Source organism: Delphinapterus leucas, chromosome 12, assembly GCF_059928025.1.
Source record: "Delphinapterus leucas isolate spDelLeu-1000000601 "Yukka" chromosome 12, BTC_Dleu_Yukka2, whole genome shotgun sequence".
Taxonomy (NCBI): Eukaryota; Metazoa; Chordata; class Mammalia; order Artiodactyla; family Monodontidae; genus Delphinapterus; species Delphinapterus leucas.
Genome location: NC_143140.1, coordinates 71,281,573 through 71,294,702, shown reverse-complemented (window position 1 = coordinate 71,294,702; position 13,130 = coordinate 71,281,573). Strand labels below are relative to the sequence as shown.

The window sequence follows — 13,130 nt, the reverse complement described above, 5'->3', positions numbered from 1 at the left end:
TGGTGTGGGGAAAGGTGATTATAGGTAGGGAAGAATGAGGTAATCACTGTTCTGCCCAAGTGTATCCGTGTTATATGCTTCTTAATGGGATGCATGTTCAAAAATGGAGATGTTTAGCATGATCCGAGGGTGGAGTATTTGGCCCTCTGACATCAAAAGGTCATTCAGTGGATGCCTACACAGGCCCAGTTTTAGGGCTAGTAGTTCCAACCAGTCTTAGCTGGCCCAAACTGGACAAGAGCTGACTCCCAGTTTCTGGAAAATAGCTTAAGTCCCCATTACTATACAACCCCATACATCAGAGGTGTCATCTGTAGTGGGTGGTTAAGGACACAAAAAAATAATTAAGGTGAGCTTGGTCAGTGAAGACAGATTACAAGTGGAGGATTTTTTTTTTTAATGTTTAAGTATAAATTTATATAAATACAGATTATCCAAATAAATAATATATATACTCTTATCACATAGAGAAAAATTGCTAACAGTTTGTTGGTTTTTCATATATATGGAAGACTTTAAAAACGAGATAACTAACATTATATACTTTTCATTATCTATCTATGTTGTCACTGTTATTATCAAAGGCTGCATGCCAGTTGGTGAACCAGGGCCATGTTGGTGACACCTAGACTATTTTGGTATTTCCAGCATTTTTAATTCATGTTAAGTTTATTAGCTTCACTGAAGCCCCTCACATCTCTTAGGTCCGTTGTAGGAACACCCTTAAACCAATCACTGACGTGAAGAATAAAATGATGGTGATTAGCTTGAACTAAGAAATGTTTCTAGGAGACTTCTATACATAATTTTCCCTCATTCTCTTAAAACCTCTTCTATCTGTTTAATTATACAGATACAAAACCTGAGACTCAGAAGTAGTAAGCAACATGCCTAAGACATAAAGCTTGTCAATGACAAAGTCAAAAACAAAATCTCCCAAGCCCTAGCTTTTAATTTAGTGTTCTTTGCCTACTTCAAAGTCTATCCATAGGGACAATCTGTGACTTCATTCTGTGTTGTCCTATGGTAGGTGAATTGTGATGATGAATGCCACCAGCCCTGATATTTTTATGGCATGGAGTTTAATATATTTTTCTATAAAAACATGTCCACTGAGGGCCATATCTTTGGGATAGAAATTATTATGGGAGAAAAATATGGTTTTCTCTGTAGTTGAAATCCCCAAAATTAATTTCTGTAAATTATACCATATTTTTATTGCTCACAGCTCTGTATAACAGATTTGAAAGATAAGACCAGAAAGATAAACTACACTGGAATTTGGGCCAAGACAGGATGAGATCTGCCTATAGGAAATGATCATTTGTGTATTATAGATCTCTGCCTTTTTTGTTGTTGTTATAAAAGATTATTTATTTATTTATTTGCTATACAGTAGGTCCTTTTTAGAAAAATTTTTATTTTATATTGGAGTATAGTTAGTTGGTTTCAGGTGTACAGCAAAGTGATTCAGTTATACATATATATATATATCCATTCTTTTTTAGATTCTTTTCCCATATAAGTTATTACAGAATATTGAATAGAGTTCCCTGTGCTATACAGTAGGTCCTTGTTGATTATCTTTTTTATATATAGTAGTGTGTATATGTTAATCCTGAACTCCTAATTTATCCCTCTCTGCCACCTTTCCCCTTTGGTAACCATAAGTTTGTTTTTGAAGTCTGTTTCTATTTTGTAAATAAGTTCATTTGTATCATTTTTTTCAGATTCCACATGTAAGCAATATAATATGATATTTGTTGTTCTTTCTCTGACTTACTTCACTTAGTATGATAATCTCCAGTTCCATCCATGTTGCTGCAAATAGCATTATTTCATTCTTTTTTATGGCTGAGTAATATTCCATTGTATGTATATACCACATTTTTTTATCCATTCCTCTGTCAGTGAACATTTAGGATGCTTCCATATCTGGGCTATTGTAAATAGTGATGTAATGAACATTGGGGTTCATGTATCTTTTTGAATTAGAGTTTTCTCCAGAGTGGGATTGCAGGATCATATGGTAACTATATTTCTAGTTTTTTTTAAGGAACCTCCATCTGTTCTCCATAGTGGCTGTATCAATTTACATTCCCACCAACAGTGTAGGAGGGTTCCCTTTTCTCTACACCCTCTCCAGCATTAATTATTTGTTAATAATTAATTATTTTGATGGTGACCATTCTGACTGGTGTGAGATGATGCCTCATTGTCGTCTTGATTTGCATTTCTCTAATAATTAGTGATGTTGAGCATCTTTTCATGTGCTTTTTGGCCACCTATATGTCTTTTTTGGAGAAATGTCTACTTAGATCTGCTGCCCATTTTTTGATTGGGTTGGGTTTTTTTTTTTTTTTTTTGATATTGAGATGCATCAGCTGTTTGTATATTTTGGAGATTAATCCCTTGTCGGTTGCATCATTTGCAAATATTTTTTCCCGTTCTGTGGGTTGTCTTTTCACATTGTTTATGGTTTCCTTTGCTGTGTAAAAGATTTTAAGTTTACTTAGGTCCCATTTGTTTATTTTTGTTTTCATTACTCTAAGAGGTGGATTCAAAAAGATATTTCTGCAATTTATGTCAAAAGGTGTTATGCCTATGTTTTCCTCTAGGAGTTTTACAGTATCTGATCTTACATTTAGGTCTTTAATCCATTTTGAGTTTATTTTTGTGTATGGTGTTAGGGAGTGTTCTAATTTCATTCTTTTACATGTAGCTGTCCAGTTTTTCCAGCACCACTTATTGAAGAGACTGTCTTTTCTCCATTGTATAATCTTGCCTCCTTGTTCTAGATTAATTGACTGTAGGTGTGTGGGTTTATTTCTGGGCTTTCTATCCTGTTCCATTGATCTATATTTCTGTTTTTGTGCCAGTACCATACTGTCTAATCGATTACTGTAGCTTTGTAGTATAGACTGAAGTCAGAGAGCCTGATTTCTCCAGCTTTGATATTCTTTCTCAAGATTGTGTTGGCTATTCAGAGTCTTTTGTGTTTTCACACAAATTTAAGTGTTCTTGTTCTAGTTCTGTGAAGAATGTCATTGGTAATTTGATAGGAATTGCATTGAATCTGTAGCTTGCCTTGGGTAGTACAGTCATTTTGACAGTATTGATTCTTCCAATCCAAGAACACGGTATATCTTTCCCTTTGTTTGTGTCATCTTCATTTTCTCTCATCAGCCTCTCATAGTTTTGGGAATACTACAGGTCCTTTGCCTCCTTAGGTAGGTTTATTCCTAAGTATTTTATTCTTTTTGATGTGATGGTAAATGGGATTGTTTCTTTCATTTCTCTTTCTGAACTTTTGTTGTTAGCGTATAGAAATGCAACAGATTTCTGTGTACTAATTTGTATCCTGCAACTTTACCAAATTCATTGATGAGCTCTAGTAGTTTTCTGGTATCGTCTTTAGGATTTCTATGTATAGTATCATGTCATCTGCAAACAGTGACAGTTTTACTTCTTTTCTGCTTTGGATTCCCTTTATTTCTTTTTCTTCTCTGATTGCTGTGGCTAGGACTTCCAAAACTATGTTGAATAAAAGTGGTAAAAATAAAAGTGGTGACATCCTTGTGTTGTTCCTGATCTTAGAGGAAATGCTTTCAGCTTTTCACTGTTGAGTATGATGTTAGATGTGGGTTTGTCATATATGGCCTTTATTATGTTGAGGTATGTTCCCTCTATGCCCACTTTCTGGAGAGTTTTTATAAATGAATGTTGAATTTTATCAAAAGCTTTTTCTGCATCTATTGAGATGATCATGTGATTTTTATTCTTCAATTTGTTAATGTGGTGTGTCACACTGATTGATTTGTGTATATTGAAAAATCCTTGCATCCCTGGGATAAATCCCACTTGATCATGGTGTATGGTTCTTTTAATGTACTGTTGGATTCGCTAGTATTTTGTTGAGGATTTTTGGATCTATGTTCATCAGTGATATTGACCTTTAATTTCCTTTTTTTGGTGGTATCTTTGTCTGGTTTTGGTATCAGGGTGATTGTGGCCTCATAGAATGAATTAGGAAGCATTCCTTCCTTTTCAGTTTTTTGAAATAGTTTCAGAAGGATGGGTGTTAACTCTTCTCTAGATGTTTGATAGAATTCTCCTGTGAAGCCATCTAGTCCTGGACTTTTGTTTGTTGGGAGTTTTTAAATCACAGATTCAATCTCAGTACTTGTGATTGGTCTGTTCATATTTTCTATTTCTTCCTGGTTCAGTTTTGGGAGATTGTATCTTTCTAAGAATTTGTCCATTTCTTCTTGGTTGTCCATTTTATTGGCATATAGTTGCTTGTAGTAGTCTCTTATGGTCCTTTGTATTTCTGTGGTGTCAGTTGTAACTTCTCCTTTTTCACTGTACTTTTATTGATTTGGGCCCTCCCTTTTTTTCTTGATGAGTCTGCCTAAGGGTTTATCCGTTTTGTTTATGTTTTTAAAGAACCAGCTTTTAGTTTCAGTGTTCTTTTCTATTGTTTTCTTTGTCTGTATTTCATTTATTTCTGCTCTGATCTTTATGATTTCCTTCCTTCTCCTAACTTTAGGTTTTGTTTGTTCTTCTTTCTCTAGTTACTTTATGTGTAAGGTTAGGTTGTTTGAGACTTTTCTTGTTTCCTATGGTAAGATTGCTTCGCTATAAACTTCCCTCTTACAACTGCTTTTGCTGCATGCAGGTTTTAGATCATCATGTTTTCATTTTCATTTGTCTCTAAGTATTTTTAAATTTCCTCTTTGAATTCTTCAGTGATCCATTGGCTGTTTAGTAGCATATTGTTTAGCCTTCACATGTTTGTGTTTTTTGCAGTTTCTTGCTTGTAGTTGATTTCTAATCTCATAGCAGTGTGGTTGTTCCATGTGCACTTGAAAAAAATGTGTATTCTGCTGCTTTCGAATGGAATGCTCTCTCTATATTAAGTCCATCTGGTGTAATGTGTCATTTAAGGCCTGTGTTTCCATATTGATTTTCTGTCTGGATGATCTGTCCATTGATGTAAGTGAGATGTGATGTTCCCACTATTATTGTGCTACCGTTGATTTCTCCTTTTATGTCTGTTAACATTTGTCTTATATATTGAGGTGTTCCTATGTTGAGTGCATATATATTTACAGTTGTTGTATCTTCTTCTCAGATTGATCCCTTGATCATTATGTAGTGTCCTTTTTTGTCTCTTGTAACAGTCTTTAGTTTGAAGTCTATTTTGTCTGATACCAGTATTGCTACTCCAGCTTTCTTTTGATTTCCATTTGTGTGGAATACCTTTCTGCATCCCCTCACTTTCAGTCTGTATGTGTCTCTAGATTTGAAGTGAGTCTCTTGCAGACAGCATAGTATATGGGTCTTGTTTTTGTATCCATACAACCAGTCCATCTCTTTTGGTTGGAGCATTTAATCTGTTTACATTTAAGGTAATTATCGATATGTATGTTCTTATTGCCATTTTGTTAATTGTTTTGGATTTGTTTTTTCAGATCTTTTTTCTTCCTTTCCTCTTTTGTTCTCTTGTGATTTGATGATTTTCTTTAGTGTTGTGTTTGGATTCCTTTTTCTTTTTCTGTTATAGATTTTTGGTGTGCAGTTACCATGAGGTTTTGATATAGCAGTCTCTCTATATACATGATTGTTTTAAGTTTCTGGTCTGTTAATTTCTTTTTTTTTTAAATTAATTTTATTGGAGTATAGTTGCTTTACAATGTTGTGTTAGTTTCTGCTGTACAGCAAAGCGAATGAGTTATATGTAAACATATATCCCCTCTTTTTTAGATTTCCTTTCCATTTAGGTCACCACAGAGCACTGAGTAGAGTTTCCTGTGCTATACAGTAGTTGCTCATTAGTTATCTATTTTATACATAGTAGTGTATATATGTCAATCCCAATCTCCCAGTTCATCCCACCCCCCATCACCCCTTGGTATCCATAAGTTCTCTACATCTTTGTCTCTGTTTCTGCTTTGCAAAACATTCATCTGTACCATTTTTCTAGATTCATGCTGGTCTCTTAATGCAAATGCATTTCAAATACCCTGCATTTGTACTCTCCTCCTCTCATGATTATTGGTTTAGATATCATGTTTGTGTGCTGATGATTTCCTACCTTTACTGAATGTTTGTCTTTTCGGGTGAGCTTTCCCATTTTGTAATTTTCTTGTTTCTAGTTGTGGCCTTGTCTCTTCCACCTGAAGAAGTTCCTTTAGCATTTGTTGTTAAGCTGGTTTGATGGTGCTGAATTCTTTTAGCTTTTGCTTGTCTGTAACACTTTTAATTTCTCCACCTAATCTGACCAAGAGCCTTGCTGGGTAGAGTATTCTTGGTTGTAGGTTTTCCCCTTCCATCACCTTAAATATATCATGCCACTCCCTTCTGTCCTGCAGTGGGTGGGTTTTTAACAAGCTATCCCTTACCCACTGTTCTGCAAGACAAGCTCAAGTATTTCTCATAGTCATAGTTTCTGTTAAGCCTATGGGGCACAGTTTCAGGATGGGCTTTTTAACCCTATGGGGCTTGGTTTCAGTTGTATCATAGAGTTAGCTAGATCACATGTTTCTTGAGAAAATATTTTATTTACATGTGATTTATATATTGCTTGCTTACAAAAAGGCTTTAAGGTTGTTCATAAATAAAAACCATATAAAACTAAAGGGCAGGGCTTCGCTGGTGGCTCAGTGGTTAAGAATCCGCCTGCCAATGCAGGGCACACGGGTTCAAGTCCTGGTTCGGGAAGATCCCACATGCTGCAGAGCAACTGAGCCCGTACGCCACAACTACCGAGCCTGCGCTCTAGAGCCCACGAGGCACAACTGCTGAGCCTGTGTGCCTGGAGCCTATGCTCTACAACAAGAGAAGGCTCACAATGCACCACAATGAAGAGCAGCCCCCGCTTGCCGCAACTAGAGAAAGCCCACGTGCAGCAACGAAGACCCAACACAGCAAAAAAAAACAAACAAACAACAACAAAAACCTAAAGGGCAGGGAAATGGGTACTTCCAGAGGATAAGAGTGAAATAATTCTTTCCACATGGCTGGAAGAATTGAACTTTGAATCAGACCTGGGCTTGAATTCTGACTATTTTCTAGCTGGGCAGGCTTAGGAAAGTTGTCTCAGTAAACTTTCCTTGCAATAAAGTGACATGAATTGAAAGGACTTTGTTGAATCGTTGTAAAGAGTAAATAAGCTGAGTTAAGATATGCAGTAAGTAACATGGGGCCGGTGGGTTGTTCTTCCATTACTCCTCAGCTCACTTCTCTGCGTGAGCCTGAATTTAGCTCTGAGTTTTCTGGAAGTTAAAAACTAAAACAAGTAAGCACCCCATTTTTGGAAAAGTCAGTAGTTAATGCACGATCAGATAATTGTTATCAAAGACTCTGGTTTTGAATTCTGGAAAAATGGGCCTCATGGTTCCTTATATAAGAAAACAAATGAGTAATGTAATGGGCACCTGCTATTAATATAGATTTATGGAAGACAAATTTGGCGATTTCTCATATCAACCCTTTATAAAAGCTGCGGGCATGATATTAAATCTTAATTCAGTGAAGGCATTTCGAAAGGAAGCTGAGGTAATTTGGTCTAAATACATTGCTTCTCAGTAGCAAAACCTAATGCAGGAATAAAATTAGAAATTCGAAAACTTGTGGATATTTAAAATGACCTTTTAGTTTGTCTTCAGTATTAGCTCCCTCAAGTTTTCCTTTAGCAAATGCTAGATTGTTGGGTTGAATACAAACATCAGTTGAATTTTGTGATGCTTATTTTTTATTTTTATTTTTTTTTACGGTACGCGGGCCTCTCACTGTTGTGGCCTCTCCCGTTGCGGAGCACAGGCTGCGGACGCGCAGACTCAGCGGCCATGGGTCACGGGCCCAGCCGCTCCGCGGCATGTGGGATCTTCCCGGACCGGGGCACCAACCCGTGTCCCCTGCATCGGCAGGCGGACTCTCAACCACTGTGCCACCAAGGAAGCCCTGTGATGCTTATTTTTATAGCAGGTGGATTTATTCTGTATTTCCCATGGTCATGACACCAGGCCAGCTCTTGTCGTGAGGACTAGTGTAACACAACTATTTTGAGAGTACAGGTTTTAAGAAAAGGTTTGAAATTTAGGTCTGTGGGTGATTTCAACTGATTGAGGTTGGAGATGCTGTACTGGACAGGGTTTTATCCAGATTGTTAATTTCATTTTCATTTTTACCCCAAGGTATCATGTGATGGAGAGAGCATGGCTTTGCGGTTAGACTGATCTGGGTTTGATTCTGGCTCTGCCAGTTGCTAGCCATGTGACCTTCAGCAACTTATGCCCCCTTCTATTTTTTGGAGCCTTAACTTTCCACCGGTAAAATGTGATCTGAGAAACTTACCTTGCAATGTTTGGTGAAATGAGAGGACATATTGTAAGTACGTTGTCTAGCACAGTCTGGGTATTGAGATAGTGAGGATGTGATTTTGGGGGCTTGTTTGGGTTCCTTGCCATCTGATGCTCCATTCAGACAGGAAATATTCTTTCTATGACAAGCTTAAACATGGAGTAGCAGAGATGCCTGTTCCTCTGGAAAGTTCTGTCCTCTTAGTCTCACCTTTCTTAAGAAAATGCTTACTTCAGTGGTCTATAAATTCATTTTAAAAATGAAAATAACAAAAAAAAATGAAGAAATGATTTGTCAACACTGGCTGCCCATTATTGGTGTTGTAGGTAAAATTCTCCTAGATTTTTTGCATAGTCTGTTGACTAATAGTATGAGACTGTGATAATAAATGAGTTTGACCATTTATCTACCAGGTTTCCCTAGTAAACTCATTGTCAATATTAGTTATTGAATATTTTAGAATGAATATTAGCTTAGTAATTAGCAGTCAATAGGGTCCAGACATCTAAGGGTTGGTGTATTCATTTATAGGGTGCCAAATCTGGATAAGAATTTAAAATTCATTCTTTTGAGTTATATGTTACCCATTTCATCTTTAAACATTGTTAGGTCTATTTTTATTTTTGAAGTGTTCCTAATTCAAAGCAATTTAAAAATTTATTACATGAGACGAGTATTTTTTTTTTAATTTAAAGGGCCAATCCCAACATTAAAACATTGAATTTTTCTGTTGTTAAATGTTAAATATTTTTTCTTACAGTGCTTTAAAAACCTAGACCTAGTGGAATTTTTAAAAAAATGTATGAAATTCATGAATACATACGGAACTGTATGTAAACTTTATAGTAGGGAGATACTTCTTAGTAGGAAAAAATCTGTGCACTGTTCCTCATCTGAATATCTCCAAAGCAGCAGCCTTTGTGAGAATTTACAGGAGCTGCCTTTCAGAATTCTGGTCAGGGAAACTGAGTTGTTTATATTTTACCAGATGTAGGCAATCACTTCACGAGCCATGTCACGTAGGAGATGAGGGAATGAGACTCGGAGAGATAATTTGCTTACAAACACACTGTGTTGATCTAAGGCTGGGAGTTAGGGCTCCTGATTCCCAGGTGATCACAATAGAATATAAGGTGACGTGAGAGAAAATGCACCTGTCCCAAACATAACTTGATGAGTTTACCCTAGATTTACAGCCATCCTTCATTATGATAATCCTAGGACAGAATTTCTTTCACTGACTTTTGTGCCACAGATTCCTTTGCAGTTTGGGGAGGTCTATGAATCCCTTTTGAGAGTAATGTTAAAGATTTGAAATAACTTTAAATGCATAGACTAAAATACATTTTATTACAAAGGAAACCAATGTAGCTGTCAAAATACTCAATTTTTGAAACAGTAATATATAGGTATTCTTCCCCATTAACACATTAAATGACAAGATCTAGCAACTCTAGTGCTTCCCAAATGTGAGAATTTTGAGGGATCTGCAATAGGAAAAGATCTGTGACTTAATGGGTAACAAGTCACTAGGCCTGCCATCATCACTGTGGTTTGTTTCCTATATTACAAATTGAAAGACATGTTAAATTTCAGTTAGAAGTCAGTAAAAATAAGGCTATACTTTTTCCCTTTCTTGTTTAAGAATCCCCTAATTCTTTGCACACCCCAGGTCACAAATCTCTGCTTTAAAGTGAATCTACCCGGGGGGTTAAATGCTTGAACAACTGCTACCCACTTCTGGGCCTCTACTTACACTATTCCTTTGAGGGACCAAACTTACAGCCTTTTAATTTTAGGTCAGATTATACATCAGATTCTTAGAACTAGATTCTTAGAATAAGACTAAACGTAGAATAATTTTTGAAGAGTGATCCATAGGCTCTCTATCAGAATCCTGTTGAAAGGTTGTCAAAATGCAGCTCCCTGAGGCCTGCATCATTCTTACTGTGAGAATTTCTATGGTAAGGCCTGGACATCTGCAAGTTCAACAATCAGTCAAATAGTTCTTATTTCCATTACAATTTGAGACTGTCCAGGGTAGCTGAGCTGGTGCAGGTGTATAAGTTGGAGGTACGGGGAGGCATGTTTTTCATAGATATTGAGTCACTCAGTAAGCTTTTGTCCTGTTATGTTCCTTATGGAGATTATATAAAGAAATAATTTACAGTTCTAAGACGGAATTTGGCTACAATCCACATGGAATGGGCGATGTCTTTAGCCGGTTAGCTAAAACATGAAGTGGGACTAATGCAGCCACTGGCAGAAGGGAGGTGAGATACCTAAGTTTACCTGGAAGCGACTAGAAGGGAGGCTAGGGAATCAGGTGGAGGACACATTTGGTTTACTTACAGCATCTGGGGCCTCCAGATGGGAGGAACCAAACTCTACTCTGTCAAACTAGCTCACACATCTCAGGGGGGAGAATTTGGGGCCTCAGTGGAAGATGATCTGCTGAGGCAGCCTTATTCCCAAAGAGGCAGAAACCTTTCTGATGCTGCCAAGGGCCAAAGGCATTGGACCTGGGAGGACTCGTCAAGTGCCAACTCTGTCGGCATTTCCCTGGAAATAAATTTGCATTTGTAGGGGCAGCTGCCTTGCAAAGCTAGACATACCGTGATTTTAGATTATTCGCTGCGAAAGCTGGTGTAAATCTCAGTCCACAAAGCTCACGTATCACATTTCAATTCTCTTTCTTTCCTTCTAACACCCAAAAAGTGCTCTGAGCCTCCATTCTGCCAGGGCGGCTGATCACTCTGTTACTTCTACAGCATGAATTGGTGTGTGGAGATCTTTCTGCTACTCTGTGACATACCTAGGGACTGGGACGTTTTTCCCAGGCTATCTGGCCTGACTGCAGCCAAGGAATACCATGCAGGAATGCTTTTTCTTATAGTTTTGCCAGTGCAGGGGTCCTCCCTGACCTGCAGCCTTTCTGCTGTTAAACCTCTTCTTCCTCTTCCTTCCAGCCCTGGGAATTCAGCTCTAATCAAAGAGGAAGGATTTCTTTTCCCGCACGTTTCTACCCTAGAGAGTTTGTCTTCATTCTCCCTTTCCATGACACCCTTCCCTCAAAACCCACAATTAAACTCCCCTCCCCCCCCTCCCTCCTCCTCCCTCTCCCCCTCTCCCTCCTCTCCCTCTCCCCCTCCCCCTTTCCCTCTCCTTCCCCCTCCCCCTCTCTTTCGGAATATAAGAGCCAGAGAATCTCACAGGCAACTTCTTGTTATTCTGCCCCATCATATCCCTATCCCTCTCCTGGAACAGTGAACCCCAACCCAGTCATCTACTTGAATAGATACTGAACAGATGTCAGCTATGTTCAGTTTTCCAAGAAATCTATTTCTAAATGGTTTTGATCTGAGAGGGATTTTTAATAATATATATTCCTTCTACTTCAAAAATGAATCTATTTTAGGGTTTGAGAAGAATGTTATTTTTGTAATTTATTATTAATTAGAAAATTCATTAATACTGATTTGATGGCCATCTTAGCAGATTAAAACAAACCTTAGAATATTGAACTTTTAACTCTAATATAGCTAACAGTATCTTTTCCTTTATAATTGGTAAGTTAACTTCAATACTATTTCAAGTTGAGTTATAATGGAGCCTTCTGCATCACAACATTTAACATCTAATTTATTTTCTTTAAGATTATTCTCTGCTGGAGAGACTGGCAGAAGGATGTTGTTTTACTTCCTTATATCATTTGCATTGGTTATAAGAGTAGCTCAATATAGCAAATAATATATGGATATAAAGACTAGGAAACCATATCAAAATCAATTAAAGTTCAGTATTTGAGTTCTCTGCTCTAAACTGTTGTAAATCTGATCCCTTCATCTTGAAATACTTTTTTGTGATTTAGAAACTACTTATAAATTTTTCTGGGATTTTATTATGTTGGTACCACGTCTGAGTTTGGATGAGACCATTAAACTAAATAGTTTGTTTCTCTGACAACAGAACATTTTGTGCAAACAGATTAAGTTAGCAGGGCAGACTCAGGGCACAGATGACTTGATGTGGTACCTAGGAATCTATAAATAAAAACAAACAAGGAAGAGCTTAGAGTGCTCTTCCAAAGGCTCGAGATAATAGGAATGCTGGTCCATATGTGAAAGCCACAATATTGCATTATACTTCAATTTTATCTTCACTTATGTATTGAACCTATCTTTAAGCTGGATGGGAAAGTGAATTTTCTAATGAGTGATATAAAATATTTATCAAAGCTAAATCATAATAGAAGTTTTGATCATAAGCCAAATAGTTGAAGCATATCAAGTCTCTAAAGAAATATAGATTTATGTACATATTGTATTTATTGCTGAATATGAATAATGGAAGAATTGGTATCGACCTAGAATTTATTTCCAAAGTGTTCGGTTAAAGAGATCTGCATCTGAGCTGCTGACCTCCTCTTATAAGATTGGCACAAGATGTTAAGCTTTCTGTGTTGTAGTGCATTCCTGGATGTGAATGTCAAGGATATGTACACATCAGACCTCAAGTATAAATCATCTTGCAGAATAGTGGGGCTAGTTATGAAATGGGTTATTCTCTAACACATAGTAGTTAGCATCTATTAGGCATTAGCATTTACAAAGCACTGCAACATTGGGGCTTTCACGTTATCTTTCAGTTTACAGAGCAGGAACCTTGAGCTCTGTATGCAAGTGTTGTCTTCCTACTCCCAGGAAGGGGCAAAGCGTAGGATGTGAAGTCAGCTTTTCTGGCTAAGGTCCAAGGCCCTCTCTACT

General features: G+C 37.2%; 1 protein-coding gene across 9 annotated transcripts in view; it reads left to right on the top strand.

Annotated features, from left to right (window-relative positions):
* The window catches only part of NHSL1 (NHS like 1), a 336,607-nt gene that overhangs the window by 293,347 nt on the left and 30,130 nt on the right, over positions 1-13,130 (top strand). The gene's annotated exons all lie outside the window — the stretch shown is intronic.